Below are 19,593 nucleotides of genomic sequence, written 5' to 3'. Positions count from 1 at the left end.
GGTCTTGGGATGAACTTTAAAGCAATACAAAAAAAGAAAAGTTGTGTAAAAGCCCAACCAAAAGCTGGGGATTCAAACCGCCGCCTGAAACTAGTGGAACGGGGCCAGTTCTAGCCTAGAAAACCCCGAAATTGGCTTGGAATCCAATATGTGCGAAGTTATCAATGAAAATACAAAATGTGTAACAGCAGGTGCTGTGAAGCAATTTAAAGCAATAAAAACTGCAAAGGTATGTAAAGCCCAACCAAAGGCCGGGGATTCAAACCACCGCCTGTAACTAGTGCAACGTTGCCAGTTCTAGCCTCGAACGTGTGGCGGATTTCCAGGTCTGTGAAACGCCCTCATCCGGTTGAGTAGCCCTTATGTCTTGCAAGAGCAAAGGAAGACTTCGAGACACAGGCATTTGGGTTATCTTTATTATTAAGAAGCCTTTGTGTCATAACAGCTGTTTTCAAGGGGGGCATTGCCGAGTGAGCAAACTGCCCCAAGTATGCAATTACCCTTCTTTGAAGTAGACAGTTCAAAAGGCACCTGATTAAAAGACTAACTCTTACAAGCACTATACTGTACAGTAAGAATGTCTGAAATGAGGTACTATTGAAAATACACACCATAGCCCCCCTTAATAGACTCTAAATTAGAGTCCATTACAAAAACATTGAGGCAATAAGGAACATGAGGCAACAAACCTTCAATAGCCCAAAAGAAATTGAACTTATTACCTACAAAAAGAACAAAATCTGATTGGTCAAAGAAACCTTACAATGCTCCAAGGCATCTACTTAAGGTTAACTTTTAACTAGGACCGACAATTATCAATTTCTCCCTGCGCGTTCTCTGGCACCTCCTACACCACACCCGCAAGGCTCCTAGCCAGACTAACTTTAGACCCTGAGATTAAGAGTCTCATGCTGTACTGACTGAGCTAGCCGGACACACAAAAATAACCTTTCACACTCACATTCACCCCTACGGGCAATTCAGTGTCATCAACCTAGTATGCATATTTTTGGAAGCTGAGAGGAAATCAGAAAACCTGGAGAAAAATCTCACAGGCACAGGGAGAATATGTAAACTCCACACAGGCGAGGCCGGATTTGAGCCCAGTTCCTCAGAACTGTGAGGCAGACGTGCTCAGTTGTTCACCGTGCCACCTTCACCTAAATTTAAATAATTAATGGTGTAGCTATGTGGGGGTGCCAAAGATTCATGGACTGTCAGTCGAAAAAAAAACTTGTCTATTTAAGTTAGAAAAGAGTGACCAGTCATTCCATAATACATAGAACATTCTGATTCACAAAGCATAAAACAGTAAAATTAATACATATCAGTCAGACATGATTGCTGTTGGGGTGGGACCGCCACCACCAAAACTCCTTATAATGAGGTACAAAAAAACAACACTTTTATTAAACCCCCAATTAAACACCTCCATCCATCCATCCATCCATTTTCTGAGCCGCTTCTCCTCACTAGGGTCACGGGCGTGCTGGAGCCTATCTCAGCTATCATTGGGCAGGAGGCGGGGTATACCCTGAACTGGTTGCCAGCCAATCACAGGGCACATATAAACAAACAACCATTTGCACTCACATTCACACCTACGGGCAATTTAGAATTGTCAATTAACCTACCATGCATGTTTTGGGAATGTGGGAGGAAACCCGGACTGCCCAGAGAAAACCCACGCAGACACGGGGAGAACATGCAAACTCCACACAGGCGGGGCCGAGGATCGAACCCCGTACCTCAGAACTGTGAGGCAGATGCTCTAACCAGTGCTGCCCAATTAAACACCTATTAAAGGCAAATAAATCTTGAAAAATGCAATGATTGTAGACCCCCCTGGGGACTGACCCAATTATTAAATTTACACAAAGTATTAAAATACCATGCCCTGTGATTGGCTGGCAACCAGTTCAGGGTGTACCCTGCCTCCTGCCAGATGATAGCTGTGATAGGCTCCAGCACGCCCGCGACCCTAGTGAGGAGAAGCGGCTCAGAAAATGGATGGATGGATAAAAATACCAATTGAAGCAACGGTCCCCTCCCAACAGCGATGAAATGTACAACTATATGTTATATGTATTTTTTCAAAATGCAGCCGACTCTTGGTGCCGTGGCCAATGCATTATCCGCAGCCATTCCTCCTGGTCTCAGCCACTCCAACCCTGGGCTGGCCTTCCGGTCACTGTCCCCACTCGGACAATACATGCTGAGGCCATCATTTCCACACAAGGGACCCCAGACATCTGCCCCGATCTGTAAGAATGAGACCTTCTGCTAGTAGTGTGCAAAACAACAAATATAATACAACACCACACTCAACCACATCATAACACAATGTAATTTGGGGACAGTCATATACAAAGTCGGGTATCAGAATCAAAAGCCACATGTGGTTCCCCAAGCATATACCACATATGGTTCAACAACTCAGTCTAGCATTCCAATTATCTTTATCCCACTGCTATTCCTCTTCTTTTATCACTAACTTAAAGCTGCCTTAATTTTCTCATCTTTCCTCCTGAAAATTAGTACGTCTTCCGACCCGAATTTGGACATGACTGCATCACCTATGAAATAGACCAAACAACACATCATACCATAATCACTATATCTTTATAGTCACGGCCAATATTCTTATTTCTTGAATAAGTCACTGAGGAATGATTATAAATACTGTGGGGGGGGGGGGGGGGGGGGGGGGGTAACAGATGTTGTTGGTTATTACCCGTTAATAATATTATTCTCAGAGCTGTCGAAAAGTACCCACTTACCACCATACCGTTTGAAATTCCTGGAAGTTATTGAAATAGACATTATTCCCATTCATTTGTCATACACTGCCCCTCACTAATTTCCTCCAAAGCTTTCATCCATTCATTGTCCACTCAAGGAGACAGCTTCTCAATTCAACACCTTTGTCTTCTTACCTATTTAGCATATCTAAAATTTTATATAATTTTGAGTTATAAAACATGTACAGCCCCCAGAGCTGTTTTTTATTTATCTGATATTGTAACTTCCATCATTCCTGTCTGGGCAAAGAGTTGACTTGCATACTTCAACTAAAGAACAATTATTCAAAATCTGAAGATGTTTGAAATAATTATTACATTCATCACACTTTATCTCTCACTCCTTGGCAAGTCGACACTCTTGCTAGGCTGACAATTTAGAAATATCTCAGACTAATAATGTTTTAATTCTATCACTACCCAAGTGTAAAGTTAACGACTCGATTGGTTGTCACTCACTTAACCACATACAGTGGGTACGCAAAGTTTTCTGACCCTCTTAAATTAATCACTCTTTTATATTGGAGCCATTTGTTAAAATAATTTCAGTTAATTTTTTTCCTCATTATTGTACACACAGCACCCCATATTGACAGAAAAAAAATGTAATTGTTGAAATTTTTGCTGATTTATTAAAAAAGAAAAACTGAAAAGAAAATATCACACAGTATTCCAACCCTTTGCTGTGACACTCATACATGGATCATTCCACTGTGGTGGTACACAATTTGTGACATGTAAGAAAAATGTAAGAACGTGAATCATTTTGTTGAAAATATGTTAGTAAAATTTCTTTGAAGTAAACCAGTTACATTTAGGGGTTCATGGGATAAAAACATACATAGTTTACTTAATATGACCATTATTTGACCATTGGTCACTTGTAACACTGACTCTAGATGTGAACATGAAAAGCTGTTTATTGTATGAAAACCTTTTTCACACAAATACTAGGGTTAGAGTAGGTTCACAAACCAGGGTTAGGGTTACTTGTTAATGCACCGCAAAGTATCGAGTAAAAAAAAATTACTTAGGGCAAATATAGATGTGTGTAACTTTGACTAAAAATACAACATGGAAAATGAAGGACCTGAATACTAACAGGTATAAGTGAATGTATAATGCAGCCCTATGGGGGGCACAAGTCAGTGCAAACTGTAGGCCGGTCCCAAGCCCGGATAAATGCAGAGGGTTGCGTCAGGAAGGGCATCCGGCTTAAAACCTTGCCAAACAAATATGAGCGTTCATCCAAAGAATTCCATACCGGATCGGTCGTGGCCCGGGTTAACAAAGTCCGCCACCGGCGCCGTCAACCTGCAGGGCGCTGTTGGAAATTCAGCTACTGTGGGTCGAAGTCGAAGTCAAAGAAGAAGAAGAAGAGGTGGAAAGCGGGTTCTTCGGCAGAAAGAGAAGAGGAAAACACAGAGCCTAGAACTGAATGTGGGGACTTTGAATGTTGGGACTATGACAGGAAAATCTCGGGAGTTGGTTGACATGATGATTAGGAGAAAGGTTGATATATTGTGTGTCCAGGAGACCAGGTGGAAAGGCAGTAAGGCTAGAAGTTTAGGGGCAGGGTTTAAATTATTTTACCATGGTGTAGATGGGAAGAGAAATGGAGTCGGGGTTATTTTAAAAGAAGAGTTGGCTAAGAATGTCTTGGAGGTGAAAAGAGTATCAGATCGAGTGATGAGGCTGAAATTTGAAATTGAGGGTGTTATGTGTAATGTGATTAGTGGCTATGCCCCACAGGTAGGATGTGACCTAGAGGTGAAAGAGAAATTCTGGAAGGAGCTAGATGATGTAGTTCTGAGCATCCCAGACAGAGAGAGAGTCGTGATTGGTGCAGATTGTAATGGACATGTTGGTGAAGGTAATAGGGGTGATGAAGAAGTGATGGGTAAGTACGGCATCCAGGAAAGGAACTTGGAGGGACAGATGGTGGTAGACTTTGCAACAAGGATGCAAATGGCTGTAGTGAACACTTTTTTCCAGAAGAGGCACGAACATAGGGTGACTTACAAGAGCGGAGGTAGAAGCACACAGGTGGATTACATCTTGTGCAGACGATGTAATCTGAAGGAGGTTACCAACTGTAAGGTAGTGGTAGGGGAGAGTGTGGCTAGACAGCATAGGATGGTGGTGTGTAAGATGACTCTGATGGTTGGGAGGAAAATTAGGAAGACAAAGGCAGAGAAGAGAACCATGTGGTGGAAGCTGAGACAGGACGAGTGTTGTGCAGCTTTTCGGGAGGAGGTGATACAGGCTCTCGGTGGACGGGAAGAGCTTCCAGAAGACTGGACCACTGCAGCCAAGGTGATCAGAGAAGCAGGCAGGAGAGTACTTGGTGTATCTTCTGGCAGGAAAGGAGAGAAGGAGACTTGGTGGTGGAACCTCACAGTACAGGAAATCATACAAGGAAAATGGTTAGCTAAGAAGAAGTGGGACACTGAGAGGACCGAGGAGAGGCGAAAGGAATACATTGAGATGCGACACAGGGCAAAGGTAGAGGTGGCAAAGGCAAAACAAGAGGCATATGATGACATGTATGGCAGGTTGGACACTAAAGAAGGAGAAAAGGATCTATACAGGCTGGCCAGACAGAGGGATAGAGATGGGAAGGATGTGCAGCAGGTTAGGGTGATTAAGGATAGAGATGGAAATATGTTGACTGGTGCCAGCAGTGTGCTAGGTAGATGGAAAGAATACTTCGAGGAGTTGATGAATGAGGAAAATGATAGAGAAGGGAGAGTAGAAGAGGCAAGTGTGGTGGACCAGGAAGTGGCAATGATTAGTAAGGGGGAAGTTAGAAAGGCATTAAAGAGAATGAAAAATGGAAAGGCAGTTGGTCCTGATGACATTCCTGTGGAGGTATGGAAGCATCTAGGAGAGGTGGCTGTGGAGTTTTTGACCAGCTTGTTCAATAGAATTCTAGTGCGAGAGAAGATGCCTGAGGAATGGAGGAAAAGTGTACTGGTGCCCATTTTTAAGAACAAAGGTGATGTGCAGAGCTGTGGGAACTATAGAGGAATAAAGTTGATGAGCCACACAATGAAGTTATGGGAAAGAGTAGTGGAGGCTAGACTCAGGACAGAAGTGAGTATTTGCGAGCAACAGTATGGTTTCATGCCTAGAAAGAGTACCACAGATGCATTATTTGCCTTGAGGATGTTGATGGAAAAGTACAGAGAAGGTCAGAAGGAGCTACATTGTGTCTTTGTAGATCTAGAGAAAGCCTATGACAGAGTACCCAGAGAGGAACTGTGGTACTGCATGCAGAAGTCTGGAGTGGCAGAGAAGTATGTTAGAATAATACAGGACATGTACGAGGGCAGCAGAACAGCGGTGAGGTGTGCTGTCGGTGTGACAGAAGAATTTAAGGTGGACGTGGGACTGCATCAGGGATCAGCCCTGAGCACCTTCCTTTTTGCAGTGGTGATGGATAGGCTGACAGATGAGGTTAGACTGGAATCCCCGTGGACCATGATGTTTGCAGATGACATTGTGATCTGCAGTGAAAGCAGGGAGCAGCTGGAGGAACAGTTAGAAAGATGGAGGCATGCACTGGAAAGCAGAGGAATGAAGATTAGCCGAAGTAAAACAGAATATATGTGCATGAATGAGAGGGGTGGTGGGGGAAAAATGAGGCTACAGGGAGAAGAGATGGCAAGGGTAGAGGACTTTAAATACTTGGGGTCAACCGTCCAGAGCAATGGTGAGTGTGGTCAGGAAGTGAAGAAACGGGTCCAAGCAGGTTGGAACGGGTGGAGGAAGGTGTCAGGTGTGTTATGTGACAGAAGAGTCTCTGCTAGGATGAAGGGCAAAGTTTATAAAACAGTGGTGAGGCCAGCCATGATGTATGGATTAGAGACAGTGGCACTGAAGAGAAAACAGGAAGCAGAGCTGGAGGTGGCGGAAATGAAGATGTTGAGGTTCGCTCTCGGAGTGACCAGGTTGGATAAAATTAGAAATGAGCTCATCAGAGGGACAGCCAAGGTTCGATGTTTTGGAGACAAAGTTAGAGAGAGCAGACTTCAATGGTTTGGACACGTCCAGAGGAGAGAGAGTGAGTATATTGGTAGAAGGATGATGAGGATGGAGCTGCCAGGCAAGAGAGCTAGAGGAAGACCAAAGAGAAGGTTGATGGATGTCGTGAGGGAAGACATGATGGCAGTTGGTGTTCGAGAGGAGGATGCAGGAGATAGGCATGGAAAAGGATGACGCGCTGTGGCGACCCCTAACGGGACAAGCCGAAAGGAAAAGAAGAAGATAAGTGAATGTATTCAGTGGATAACAGAACTTAATAGGACGGGTGAATTTTTCAATATCAGTTTCCTTACTTGGTATGATACCCTTCACAGTTAGACCATCAACTTCAAGCTTGAACATTGACATGTTCCATCACTTGCCATTTTTAACTTCCAATTGCATCATTTGAACAACTATGTGTATCTAATTGTTTGTACATGATAAACAATGTCAAGTCAACATTTTAGATCATAGGGAACATTAAGGTTGTTTATATTTTTATTTTAATTCAGGTTTAACTATTGCTATTTTTTACTGCTAAAACCCTAGATGTACCTTTCCAGTGTTATGCTTTGTCAGTTGGAAATACACACAAAATTGTTTATGAAGAACAGCATGTATGTTACTTTGACTGGGATTTCTGCCAGTCAAACACATTTCCAGCTACACACACCATGGCATTCCAGAGTTTCAACATGTATTCCAAATACCAATCCTTGACTGAACAATACTATGATTTCAAAATGTTAACACATAGTTCTGAACACAATGTCTCTACAGAAGTCAGTGTTAGTAAACGATAATACAGCCATTGAGACCTGTGGGTAATTTTGAATCAGCGGTCTTTGCCAGTGCCCATGTCATGTTACAAGCACCAGTAACAATCCACAGTGCACCACACAACCTCGACATTTTTATCAACAAAGTGAATCATGTTTTAATCAAAGATAGTTAAAAACGTTTGACAGGAGGCCTTTATAATCGAGCACGATGCCTATTTCTAATAAGTGCCTCTAAGAAATCTTGCCGTGGAATGTCATTAACTTCTGTTGAGTGGTAGGTGCACCCTTTTAGCAGATATTGGCGAACTGGTTGCATGATTTTGCCGATATTTTTCACACTGTGCCTATTTCCGTTGATGATTGCTAAAATGTCAAAAATACCTCACAGCGCATGTCAGAGCAAATGAGTATCATGAGGTCAAAGGAACTGCCTGAAGAGCTCAGAGACAGAATTGTGGCAAGGCACAGATCTGGCCAAGGTTACAAAAAAAAATTCTGCTGCACTTACGGTTCCTAAGAGCACAGTGGCCTCCAAAATCCTGAAATGGAAGACATTTGGGACGACAAGACCCTTTCTTAGAGCTGGCCGTCTGGCCAAACTGAGTAATTGGGGGAGAAGAGCCTTGGTGAGAGAGGTAAAGAAGAACCCAAATGATCACTGTGGCTGAGCTCCAGAGATGCAGTCGGGAGATGGGAGAAAGTTCTAGAAAGTCAACCATCACTGTAGCCCTTCACCAATCGGGGTTTTATGGCAGAGTGGCCCGACGGAAGCCTCTCCTCAGTGCAAGAGACATGAAAGCCCGCATGGAGTTTGCTAAAAAAAACTCCTGAAGTACTCCAAGATGGTGAGAAATAAGATTCTATGCTCTGATGAGACCAAGATAGAACTTTTTGGCCATAATTCTAAGTGGCATTTGTGTAGAAAACCAGGCACTGCTCATCACCTGTCCAATACAGTCCCAACAATGAAGAATGGTGGTGGCAGCATCAGGCTGTGGGTGTGTTTTTCAGCTGCAGGGACAGAGAGACTGGTTTCAATCGAAGAAAAGATGAATGCGGCCAAGAACAGGGATATCCTGGACAAAAACCTTCTACAGAGTGCTCAGGACCTCAAACTGGGCCGAAGGTTCACCTTCCAACAAGACAATGACCCTAAGCACACAGCTAGAATAACAAAGGAGTGGCTTCAGACCAACTCCTTGACTGTTCTTGAATGGCCCAGCCAGAAACCTGACTTAAACCCAATTGAACATCTCTGGAAAGACCTCAAAATGGCTGCCTACCCACATTCACCATCCAACCTGACAGAACTGGAGAGGATCTGCAAGGAGGAATGGCAGAGGATCCCCAAATCCAGGTGTGAAAAACTTCCCAAAAAGACTCATGGCTGTATTAGCTCAAAAGGGTCTGAATACTTATGGCTGTGTGATATTTAAGTTTTTATTTTTTAATAAATTTCCAAAAATTTCAACAATTCTGTTATTTTCTGTTAATATGGGGTGCTGTGTGTACATTAATGTGGGGGAAATGAACTTAAATGATTTTAGCAAATGGCTGCAATATAAAAAAAAAATTAAAATTTAAGGGGGTCTGAATACTTTTCCTACCCACTGTATATCACTGCAAATAGTTTCCCCCCAGAATCTTCGTGAATCTACAGGTGTCATTCATGGCTTCTGCTAATACGCTGCAACTAACTAACTTGCTTAAGTCCCCACGATTCCCACTATCCTATCTTGGGAACTATCAAAATCAAGTCAAAATTCACTAGAGCAAAATAAGCCTTTACTAAATTTCAATAAAATAATCGATCCAATTACAAATCGTATTGCCCTATGCAATTCTACCCCCCTTGTATCCCACTTTAACCTGCCTCCATTGGGAACAACATCGACAAAAATACAAAAAGACTTCTAAATCCAATACCTCTTTTCTGTATTCCACGTTTACCCCTAAGCAACTACTTTCACTACATTGCTTTATAATGTTAACCTTGTACTGTCATAATGTCAAACGTTTGCGCCATAATTTCCACTGTAGCGTGTACTGGTTTGGATAAAAATGGAATTAATTTGGAGAAAGATACGAAGTAAGGTAACGCCTGCGTTCACTTCCGGGTTTGTCCTATTTACGCTTTAACGTTAAAATCAAACTAATTTGTCTCGTAAAGGGGCACCACGTCTCGTATAAAAATTTAGGAGAAAGTGACGACAAACCTTTTATCAGTCTCATAATCTAAAGGTTGCTACATTTTATGTAATACGAGTTCTAGATAACAGAGGCTTACTTAAACTCAAAACACACACAAAACACAACCAAGATTGAAATTCTATAGAATATTTAATGACATCTACAAGGGATGGATCAAGAGGGAAACACACAAAGGGGTCTAACTCAAGAAAGAAAATAATACTAATAATGATACAAACAAGAAAAATAGGCATACGAAAAAGGGAACTACGACATCGTGTGTTGGTCTAAAGTTGAAAATGCGAGCGTTTAATGCGTCCAGTCTGGACGAGAGAGAGAGGACAAAGTTGGGATTTTGTGTGAAGCTAGCAATTTCCCCCGAAATTATTAGGCACTAATATTGTACAGTCTGGCAAACACTGGTGTGTTACTAACGAACGTAGATCAGCTGGTCTTTGGGAGTTGCCTTTCCTCGCATGTCTCAGGAGGCGAGGAGGTAGGTCTGGTGGACAAAAAAGATGCAAAAAATAAAACAAAAACAGGCAGAAAAGGGGAAAGAAGTTGTTCGTCACGGGTTCTGTGGGAGGTTTCTCTCCCTGCCTTGTCATGGACTCAATTTCAGAGCAATCACGCTTGGCTGGAAGCGTACTTGGTACTATAAGTAGGAGCTACTCTGATCGCCTTGCAGTCGCCCATGTAGAGGCTGGGAAGCCGAGTCTGTTCTCATCCCAGCATTCGCGTTGGCCGAACTGCGTGTCCGAACAAAAGGAAAGGGGGGGGGGGGGGCGCGGAGGGGGGGGCCGAAGGCCGCCCCATAGCTGGGGAGCTGATAGCAGGAGCGAAGAACCAAAAGACAAGAGAGCTTGGCAGTGGGAGTCAGGGGTTAAATACCCAGGGGGCGTGTTCAAAGAGGACCAGACAAGACCACACCCATCAGCTTGAATCTAGTCTACAATTTTGACCCATAAAATGGGTTTAAAATCATATATTAATACAAAATACTCCCAACTTTGTACTCTCTCCTCAGGGGTCAAGCATATAGAATGGCTGTTTATACTTTATTCTTGGCAAATCAACTGCTTTTGGTTCAAATCACATTTCATGCTGCTTGGAGTCAAATCAAGACAAACAGTTCTCAAAATCTCACAGCTGTGCTTGTAAAGTTGACACACTGACCTGTCAAGGCATACATTTGGCATAATTCGGCAGAGTTTGTAAAATATCAAAACTGAATTATTTTCTCTGGTTAGACATCAACTGAATGGCAGTTCATGGATTGCAGTACTCTCAAACGCCAGTGGGTGGCGCTCTCTCTCTTTTGGCTGCTGTCAGTTCAAACGAAGAAAAGGACTCTTTGATGACTGTAAACCAAGATTACGAGGGGACCTGCTAATTACTCTAAGGCCCAGTAGGCATCTTCTTGTAGTCTCACAGCCACTTGGAAGAATACAGTTTATCAAGCTATGGGGGAGTCACTGTGACAGGTTGCGGGGTGCATGTCCGCTACACCACATTTTCTCCGAGTGAAACTATAAACTCCAGCTGACGAGAGAGGAGTTCCTACTCTTTCTAAGCAAAACATTACACCAACAAGTCATAAGTATATATCGTTCATCTCATTTAGCCTTTATTTCTGTCCTTCAAGGGCAAGTGCTTAATACCATTACCAAATTACCTCAACTGTGTCACCACCAGATTCTGACCAGCCACCGATCATCAACCAGCTCCGACATCAGCCAATTAGTGTCCTTTATTGCCCCACTGAAACAGACTTTCATCACATTACTACTACCAACTTGGTAAACGTTGATTCATAGGATTATTTTGGTCTCTTTTGGTCAGCCATTCAATGTCTCCCCCACAACGGCCTTGCGCTTCCAATTTCATCAAATTCATTTCCTCCGAAAAATAACCAGCTTCAACTTGTTTGAAGTCCTTCCTACTTGTTCAAACAAACCCCATAATATTAAGATATGGTTAATATTTGTTGTTAATGTTCTCTGTAGAGTCGTAAAATGTTCTGCAACCATCCTGACCTCAGGTCTCTTTTGACCACTCATTTGCTCCACCTATCGTAAACAGGCTCCCCTTGGACTCCTTGCAAAAGTGCCCTGTCATAAATTTGGTCCCCCAACTGGGACCCCTGCGTCCTGTCATAAACATTAACAGTGGTCATTTTCCTGCTAATTCAGGGGCTTGGCGACGAAGAAATCATTCTCCTCATGTCCTAAACGTTTGCTACAAACTGAAAACGAGTATCAACCATCCATCCATCCATTTTCTGAGCCGCTTCTCCTCACTCGGGTCGCGGGCGTGCTGGAGCCTGTCCCAGCTATCATCGGGCAGGAGGCGGGGTACACCCTGAACTGGTTGCCAGCCAATTGCAGGGCACATAGAAACAAACAACATTCGCACTCACATTCACACCTACGGGCAATTTAGAGTCTCCAATTAATGCATGTTTTTTGGGATGTGGGAGGAAACCGGAGTGCCCGGAGAAAACCCACGCAGGAACGGGGAGAACATGCAAACTCCACACAGGCGGGACCGGGGATTGAACCCCGCTCCTCAGAACTGTGAGGCTGACGCTCTAACCAGCCGGCCACCGTGCCGCCCGAGTATCAACCAGTACCTATAAATTAATATACTGTGCTCTACTATTAAACTTTCTTAATTTATTATGACTTTATGCCAATCATGATCATCACCTTGAATAAGCCCCTCATCCATTATTATCCTATTCTCCTAATTATTCATTCATCTTCCGTTCCGCTTATCCTCACTAGGGTCACGGGCGTGCTGGAACCTATCCCAGCTATCTTCGGGCGAAAGGCGGGGTACACCCTGAACTGGTCACCAGGCAATCACAGTTCTCCTCATTACTACTTCTTAAATTTAACCACAATCTCCTCAACATTCATGATCTCCAAACTTCTGTTGCCCTAATCTACCTCAGAAATTCCTTAAAAATAACCATAATGCCTATAAAACATTCCCTTTCTTTAACTCAAATCGTACTTCTTCATTGTATTCAACAGAAGACCTCTCTGTTTACAATTCGCTCCTCCAGCAACTGTTCAAATTGGTTATAACCAAGCACTAAATCTATATGTCTGGGATTAAAGTACTCTCCAAACTGATAATCTTATCAGAATCCAATCACTACTGAAATAATATCTGTGCAAAAATAGAATACAACTGTACTATGTTGCCTATACAAATGCTTCTGTCTGTCTCACTCCGTACTATAGGTGACTTAAACTTTGTGAAACATAAAAATAAAAACTCTAATAAAATTTGCCCCCTTTAGTTTAAAATAAACTCTACAATTGTACATAAATAATCTCAATTGACCTAAATAATGAGACTGAATGCAAATTAATCCCACTCTTAAAGATGACTTGACAACTGCAACAGTCATTTCGTCCTCCTTGCCTCTAGTGTTGCATCTAGGGGAGACAATCAGACAGATTAATGATCATCCAAAAATGTGTCATTTTGAAAAAAAACAACCAAAGAAACAAGTACTCAACATATAATTTCCCCTGTACATCCTGAATTTCCCTGTCCCAAATTAGGCGCTGTGTAACTGGTCCCTGTAATCACAAGAAATCACGCTCTTCTATCCATCCATCCATTTTCTGAGCCCCTTCTCCTCACTGGGGTCGCGGGCACGCTGGAGCCCATCCCAGCTATCATCGGGCAGGAGGCGGGGTACACCCTGAACTGGTTGCCAGCCAATCACAGGGCACATACAAACAAACAACCATTCGCACTCACATTCACACCCATGGCCAATTTAGAGTCTCCAATTCATGGATGTTTTTGGGATGTGGGAGGAAACCAGAGTGCCCGGAGAAAACCCACGCAGGCACGGGGAGAACATGCAAACTCCACACAGGCGGGGCCGGGGATTGAACCCCGGTCCTCAGAACTGTGAGGCTGACGCTCTAACCAGTCGTCCACCATGCCACCCACGCGCTTCTAATTACCCTTATTTTTCTTTTGTCCTTCCTGACTAACCAAAAAGTCGCTATGTAAACCAGCAAAATGTTCCCATATATCTTCTACTTAAAATTAACGGCAGTGGAAATTTTGTCAGCTAATCAGCAAAATAACTTGACATAACATCCCTCGTCCCTCCATTTTATTAGAATGGAAAGAAGATGGTTTTACGATACTAATTTAATAACCTGTTTCTCCTTATATTGTCTAATTGTGTCTATTTATTTATTTTCTCCAAAGCGGTTTGCCACAAACAGAAACTTCTGTATATACTGTACAGATTTAGTATAATCTCTCTATATCCCAAATGTTTTATGTAGCACGGACTGGTCGTCATCCTAATTTAATCATAGATGTGCGTCACATTTTATGCACGCTTTTTCAACTCATTAGTCAACATTAATACACTATGAAATTCTTCCAACACTCACTCATGTGACGCTTCATAAACACAAATAATGCCCCTGACGCATAATTTAATACTTATTCCAGTCTTTTACAATGCACGTCAGAGCTATTCTCCCGGGAAAAAGCAAAAACAAAACGCCACATTAACAGATAATTTATTCCTCACGATCATCTGTTTCAACTGTTCTCTTAACTATGAATTTTAATCCCTGAGCCATTTTAATCCCTGGGCCAATTTACATTACAATCTTTTAAATAGGGGGAGATTCTTCCCCTCTTCTATTTATTTCTCCACAAATTTCTTTCATTCCTTTCTGATTTTCCGACTTTTATTTACCGCCACTCATCCTATGTTACTGTTTGTCATATTATCAAAACATCTCTCAATTTATCACGAACATCTGTCCACCGCAAAATCCTATTGATAATTCTATTTTCAATCCCATGACGTAAACCGAATATTAAACTTTCGGGCATTCTAACTTCACCCCCCCTTTAACTTGTGTTACAGTCGCTCATTGTATTCTCTATTTACTTGTTTTGTCATTCCCTTTCGCTTCTACGCCATCTAGTGGTGATTATTACTGCGAAGCAATTGTTTACCGGAAGGGTTCCAACCGACGCCAATTATACGAGAGCATTCGTTAACCAGCACACACTCAGCCGACTACTTTGTTAGTCGTACGCAGCATTGAACATATACAACTAAAATGACGCCAAAGAATGAATAACTATTAACTACAAGGTAGAAAGAAGGCTATTTAGCCCCTTGCGGATGTGAACCGAGGTGTGTGTATCTTTTGTTTTAATACTTTGTCTTTCTAAATGTTTATTTTTTCATAAGGCCAACATATATTTATTTGCTTTATGTTTGTGACCAGTTCTCACGGGTTGTCAAGCTGAAGAATAAACCCTGTTTTTTGCTAAACCTCGTTTCGTGCTGACGCGACATTCGGAGGGTGCTCCAAAGTGCATTCCCACTTTCAACCCTTCAATAACTCAATAACACCAAACAAATTCGTAGTTTACCAGCATTTTAACCACTTCCATTCCAAAGTTTTAAAAGTACATTTACACAGCTGCTTCCGTCATCTCCTCGTGCTCACACGTGAAATTATGTCGCCACCCCCGCCGACCGGGCTGTAATAACGTCATAACACTTCCGCGGCTCCACAAATATGCCCGTGCAACTTCAACAGCCTCCTTAATCAATACCGAAACGTTTTCCATCGACCAAAGCTCACCCGGAAGTGGAAAGCCGCAACTTGTGTTGTTTTGTTCGCGAGCGTTTCGTTCAGAAGAACGAATCTTTTTAGTGAACGAACTGAACTGAATCAGTTTATGAAATGATTCGTTCTTTTAGCTTGGCTGCCGTTCGCTGCCGTGAGGCGAGCAAGTCGGCTGGGAGCGGAAACGGAAGTGCTTGAGCGTTCTGTCACTCACTTCTGAATCTTCGGTGAATGACCAATGAGCAGCTAGCATGCAGGCGGGGGCGGGACTTATTTAAGTGTACAGCCATGTGATTTGCGATTCGCCGGCGTTGTCACTCACTTCGGTGAATAACCAATGAGCAGCCAGCGTCAGGCAGCACCGTGCAGGCGGGGCAGCGACTTAAGTGATTTTAATATGCTGGAGAACCGAAGAGTGATTCGTTCAGGGGAGGGATTTAAGTGAACTGAGTGATTCGTTTAGTGAACTGGTGAACTGAAGAGCTATTCGTTCAAGGTTGGGACTTAAGTAAACTGAATTGGACCGGTGTACTGAGGAACTGAAGAGTGATTTGTTCGTCGAACTTATCATTCGCGATCCGATAGACACGAGTGATTCGTTCGTTGAACATCTTCGTTTGTGATTCGCTAAGGGGCGATGTACACCATGGTACGATGAGTGATTTGTTTGCGCAAGGAACAACGTACTACGCAGTGAACGTACTCATGAGTCCTAACGTCTTCGCGAGTATAGCTTTCACTAGCAGTAGTTTCTTCAGGCTAAAAGCCTATGTTGAGTCAGTCAAGCCCATGAAAACAAGCACACAACCATCAATCCATTTTCTGTACCGCCTATCCTCACTCGGGTCGCGGGGGTGCTAGAGCCTATCCCAGCTATCTTCGGGCGAGAGGCGGGGTACGCCCTGAACTGGTCGCCAGCCAATCGCAGGGCACATAGAACAACCATTCGCACTCACATTCACACCTACGGGCATTTTAGAGTCTTCAATTAACCTACCGTGCATGTTTTTTGGGGATGTGGGAGGAAACTGGAGCACCCGGAGAAAACCCACGCAGACATGGGGAGAACATGCAAACTCCCCACAGGTGCCGCCTTTTTTATTTCATCATAATAATAATACATTCAACTTATATAGCGCTTCTCAAGACATTCAGACGCTTTCCACTCATCATATGACAATACTGTAACAGTTAGGTGAGTGAGTAGGAAGCCCGGGTGGCGGAGGCTGGTCAGCGATGCTGTCCACCGCGGTGGAAAGCAGAAAAGTCACGCCGGCCGGCGAGAGCCTTGCTGGACGTCAGGGGACGCGGAAGGATGGTCGGCAGCTAAGCTCGCTGCACGCATGTTCACGAGTCACAACCGAGGCCGGGTGTTTAAGAGCTTGCTGAGAGAGAGAGAGGTGATAATTTAGCTTAAGTTTTTTTTCCTTTCTTTTTTAATTTCCCCACCTTTCCTAGTTTACAATACGTGACAACAACGCATAGTCCTTCGGTGAATGTGTTGAGTGAACATGAACCTCAGGGATGGATCATTAACTGAATGAGGAAGCACTTGAATCATTTTGTGAAAAAGAACTGAACGATTCAGTGAACAAATCATTTTAAAAAACTGATTGGAATGATTCAGCACTCAAAAGAACTACCGTGCCCATCACTCATGTGGTGGTAAAGGAGAGCCAGCTTGGGTGTGCAGATGTAGTGAAGAAATCTCATTCCCCAATCCTTGAAAGAGGGTGCTGGCCACTGAGGGGGCAGCCGAGGGCTTTTAGTTCAACGGTCAGCGCACTCCCCTCGCAATGCATTCACTCTAGCGGCGTGGAATTGAACCTCGGTGCGGTGAAGCGCACAGAAGAGTCACCGCAATTACGTAAAAAAACCAGGCGGGTTACACGCGCTCAGCGTTAGTGAAAGCTTGTGTGCATTTAGACTGGCTGTAAGCTGCGACGGTGTGTACCTGGGTTTAAATTTTTTTAATCGTTGCAAAATCAGTGGCAGACTTCCCCGTCATTCATGAAAACAGTTGCCAAACCACATCCACACTAAGCGACAGTTCAGCCAGGTCACTCGGTGTGTGGCAGCCTTTAGCTCGGCAGAGGGCAGCAATTTTTTTTCAAACTTTATTGCAATGGATGACTGTTTACAATACAACTGTGCAGATTTAAACATTTAACTAATACAGTATAAGAGAGGGCAGCAATGTACGGTGTTACCATTATACCTTATACATTATACATGTACGCCATCAATACCAGAATGTACTGCGCATGCAAAAACATGGCAGTCACTGTGTATCAAATTATGGTGTAAACAAAAACTATTTCAAACTTAAAACAATAATCTATAAATATGTAAACCATATTTCAAAAGTAGAGGTCAGTGGTTTATTGTAACACATTTATCATACAGAAGGGAACCCCCTTTTAAAATTCAGCGAGTTATGATTTTTATTTATTATTTTTTGTGCGGTCATGACCAGTGTCTCAATAGATATTAATGGAGTGGAGAGGTCGGACCACCACTCCTGGTTCAAGATGGCAGCCACTTCTGCAGGTCGCTCGAAATCCAGGGTCCATCTATTGTTGTATATGATATCTATGGTTCAACATAATATCTGCAATGCCATAGATATCTTCAATAGGGTTGATGCTGAGGGTGGCACATGGGTTAACTGGATAGCACATCTGCCTCACTGTTCTGAGGACCGGGGTTCAAATCAATGCATGTTCTCCGTGCCTGTGTGGTTTCCTCCCTTCCTCCTCAGAGAGGCAGGCAGGAGAGTACTTGCTGTATCTTCTGGCAGGAAAGGAGAGAAGGAGACTTGGTGGTGGAACCTCATAGTACAGGAAAACATAAAAGGAAAAAGGTTAGCTAAGAAGTGGGACACAGAGGACCGAGGAGAGGCGAAAGGAATACATTGAGATGCGACACAGGGCAAAGGTAGAGGTGGCAAAGGCCAAACAAGAGGCATATGATGACATGTATGGCAGGTTGGACACTAAAGAAGGAGAAAAGGATCAATACAGGTTGGCCAGACAGAGGGATAGCGATGGGAAGGAGGTTTGGTTGATTAAGGATAGAGATGGAAATATGTTGACTGGTGCCAGCAGTGTAGTCTAGATGGAAAGAATACTTCGAGGAGTTGATGAATGAGGAAAATGAGAGAGAAGAGAGTAGAAGAGGCAAGTGTGGTGGACCAGGAAGTGGCAATGATTAGTAAGGGGGAAGTTAGAAAGGCATTAAAGAGGATGAAAAATGGAAAGGCAGTTGGTCCGGATGACGTTCCTGTGGAGGTATGGAAGCATCTAGGAGAGGTGGCTGTGGAGCTTTTGACCAGCTTGTTCAATAGAATTCTAGCGGGTGAGAAGATGCCTGAGGAATGGAGGAAAAGTGTGCTGGTGCCCATTTTTAAGAACCAGGGTGATGTGCAGAGCTGTGGGAACTATAGAGGAATAAAGTTGATGAGCCACACAATGAAGTTATGGGAAAGAGTAGTGGAGGCTAGACTCAGGACAGAAGTGAGTATTTGCGAGCAACAGTATGGTTTCATGCCTAGAAAGAGTACCACAGATGCATTATTTGCCTTGAGGATGTTGATGGAAAAGTACAGAGAAGGTCAGAAGGAGCTACATTGTGTATTTGTAGATTTAGAGAAAGCATATGACAGAGTACCCAGAGAGGAACTGTGGTACTGCATGCGGAAGTCTGGAGTGGCAGAGAAGTATGTTAGAATAATACAGGACATGTACTAGGGCAGCAGAACAGCGGTGAGGTGTGCTATAGGTGTGACAGACGAATTTAAGGTGGAGGTGGGACTGCATCAGGGATCAGCCCTGAGCCCCTTCCTGTTTACAGTGGTGATGGATAGGCTGACAGATGAGGTTAGACTGGAATCCCCGTGGACCATGATGTTTGCAGATGACATTGTGAGCTGCAGTGAAAGCAGGGAGCAGGTGGAGGAACAGTTAGAAAGTTGGAGGCATGCACTGGAAAGCAGAGGAATAAAGATTAGCCTAAGTAAGACAGAATATATGTGCATGAATGAGAGGGGTGGTGGGGGAAGAGTGAGGCTACAGGGAGACGAGATAGCAAGGGTGGAGGACTTTAGATACTTGGGGTCAACCGTCCAGAGCAATGGTGAGTGTGGTCAGG

At 43.4% G+C, this 19,593-nt stretch overlaps 1 long non-coding RNA gene across 1 annotated transcript; it reads right to left on the bottom strand.

Annotated features, from left to right (window-relative positions):
- Window positions 1-1,519: 1,519 nt before the first annotated feature.
- On the bottom strand, window positions 1,520-16,303 carry LOC133489267 (uncharacterized). Its single transcript, XR_009791850.1, has 3 exons — window positions 15,460-16,303; window positions 13,157-13,251; window positions 1,520-2,262 (listed from the first exon to the last, which is right to left on the bottom strand). It is a non-coding gene; the product is annotated as an uncharacterized LOC133489267 (long non-coding RNA).
- Window positions 16,304-19,593: the final 3,290 nt, after the last annotated feature.

This window comes from Phyllopteryx taeniolatus, chromosome 14 (genome assembly GCF_024500385.1).
Source record: "Phyllopteryx taeniolatus isolate TA_2022b chromosome 14, UOR_Ptae_1.2, whole genome shotgun sequence".
NCBI lineage: Eukaryota > Metazoa > Chordata > Actinopteri > Syngnathiformes > Syngnathidae > Phyllopteryx > Phyllopteryx taeniolatus.
The sequence above is the reverse complement of the archived record's forward strand: the minus strand, read 5'-3'. Positions and strand labels throughout refer to the sequence as shown.